Genomic DNA, 2,781 nt, shown 5'->3' with positions numbered 1-2,781 from the left:
GAAGGGTTTTTACTTGAATGACCTAAAGAGGGTTTTTACTTAAATAACCTTAGTATGGGTAATTTAATATATTCTTGCATGTAGATAAAGATTATATATTCTTCTTTGTAAAGAAAATATATTACTACATGTAGACAAAGACTTTTATTATATATTTTCCTTAGTAAAGAAAATATATTATTATAGGCAGAGAAAGATTTGTATTTGCAGCATTAAAAGATAAGTAAACTTTCTTGTCTTTATATAACATTTCATATGCATCCTATTAAGAAAAGATAGGATGTATGTATGCTCTTTTCTTAAAAAGGAATAACAAATCCAAGTCATTTTCTTGGAAATGAATATAAATTAAAGAGGGTAATTTGTGAAATATTCTCATGGGTAAGAGAGTTCAATATTGTTGATGAATTCTGGGTGTGAAAGCCAAATAGTCTCAAATCTGAAAGGTCTATTCCGGGGGGTACCTGTGCCCTAGATCTCCATTTTAATTGGCCAGTGATTTCAGCCTCCAAAGGGAAGAACACTTGCTATTATTTCCTTATCTATGAGCATAAGGTCCTCAGAGATAATGAATCTATCCAACTTGGAGGCTACATGAGACTCTCCTCCTCTCTTATTGTTCCATGTAAAGAGGCCATTGTTTGTTTCAATGTCCACTAGTTTCATATTATCTGTAAATATTTGAAATGTTAAAGAGTCTTTACCTAGTGCTCTGGTTCCCCCTTTTTTCCGAAAGTGATTTTATCATATTGAAGTCCCCTCCCATGATCCAGGGTATTCCTGCATGTCTGTCCCTGAGATTTTCTAGGGAATCTGTAAGCCTGAGTTTTTCATCTATCCTTTGAGGGCCATACACATTCGTGACTAGATAGGTACCCCTATCTCCTACAGGCTGAATAAATACTAATAAATAATTCCTTGACACCTCAACATCTATTATCTCAATACTTTGAGGGTTCCAAAGAGTGAGAATGCCTCCTGTTGTGTTCTCTTCTTTAACGTCTAGAAACTCAAACCTACTGAGCCATTTTCCATGTATTTTTCTTAACTTTTGAATGGAACTATTAGTTCTGCTATGTACTTATGCATTTGGAGAACCAAATTACTACTATGGCCATGTATTTTTGCAAGAAAGGAGCTAGCAACAGTTCATTTTATCCTTTCCCCTTCATTTTCTTTATACCCTTATAACTCCCACCACCCCTGTTTTCCTCTAAATTCCTTCATAAAACCTCAAAATCCATCAGAGCCCCATTTCAGTTTAGCCCCGGGTGCTAATGGTGTTAAACCCATATAGCCGCGTGCCTTGCAGAAAGCACTACCTGCAGGGTCATTTCCCCGTCATGTCAATCAAAAGCACGTGCTTTTAGCCTGAGCCGTCCGATCACTTCCCGCAAGATCTAACGTTGTTCACTTTCCCCGCTACCGAGACCTTCACACCCGATAGCCTGTGGGGAAGCGGTTTCCCTACCGTAGTTTCTGCCACGCATCACAATGTTACTACATCGTGCCCCTACATACGGATACCGCCTACCTCCCATGAGCGGGGCGGGGAAACCGCTTATCGCCCATACGTATGGTCCCCCGCTCGTTAACCTTCGCTCACCTCCACTGCCCGATAGCCATCGGATCTGCCCGACCCCGATCCGATGGCCCACGTGTCTCCATTCGCGTTATCTCCTGATATCCCCTCCAAGTTGATCCCCGCCGTCTATTTGCGAGATCCGATGGTTCATATTCACTCCGCCCTGCGTCTTCCCATCGCCTCCCACCATAATACTTCAGTCATTCGCCAGTTCCATCCAACAGCTAGCATTCATTCCCAGGCCCTCGTTCATTCTCCATGCAGTTTTCGTGTTTCTGGCCTGTCCTATGCACCTAAAGGAGGAAGGAGGCCATGATCCAGCACTCTGCGCATTAAATCCTCAGCTACCACATTCAAAGAGCAGCATGGCCGAGAAAGAAAGGACGATCCTCGAGCAGTTCAATGCCTACAACAATTATTGAAATTTATTCAAACAATACTCCACCTATTCAGGAAGGACAACAAAGTACTAGTGAATGTCAAATTGATTTATTAAAACACACAGTTTGCAGCAGAGACCCATATTAGATTGTAAATGTGGTTGGTGGTCCATTATGACCCCTCCACGCATAGGATAACAGACATTTTTGTAATCAACCTCCATATATACCCAGAAAGAAGATGTAATGAGGGTTGATGAATGTTATTTTGATGTAAAGTTCAACTTCTGGAGACTGTAACTACTGTGATACCTGTAGCATATGGTCTTCATTTTCAGCTAATGCAAGCTTCTTTTGTTGTTAATTGCTCACTTTACGCTTCTTCTTTGCTCCAGGCTGTGCCTGTTATGCATTTTTCATGTGCTCTTGATGTTTAGCATTAGAGGGGTTATCATCCCACCTCTGTGTTAGAATCTAGTATCTATTATTGAAGGTGTATGCAGGTTTATGTTATTTTAATTCCAGAGAGCTGTCATCCTATCTGTGCATTAGGAAATAGATTTGCAGACCTTTTTACTGGTTGCAGCTGGCCATCACATGGTCTTGTGCATCTGCTGGTGTGGTCAGTATTATCCATGTTCACCTATTCCTTAAACTATGAGTAATTGGTGGTCTAAAGCCTTGTGGTCTAGGGGTGTTCACCCATGTTTGGCGTTAAGCATAGTAGCAGTGGTTATCTGGCTTGAATATGCATCATTCTTTCCATTCATCCACCATTTTCCAACATTTTTGTTCAGTTTGTAATGTTATCGAGCA

The sequence above is a fragment of the Pinus tabuliformis genome, chromosome 6, assembly GCF_031772625.1.
Source record: "Pinus tabuliformis cultivar Carrire ecotype Pingquan chromosome 6, CPIR1, whole genome shotgun sequence".
Taxonomy (NCBI): domain Eukaryota; kingdom Viridiplantae; phylum Streptophyta; class Pinopsida; order Pinales; family Pinaceae; genus Pinus; species Pinus tabuliformis.
This window is presented reverse-complemented; position numbering follows the sequence as displayed.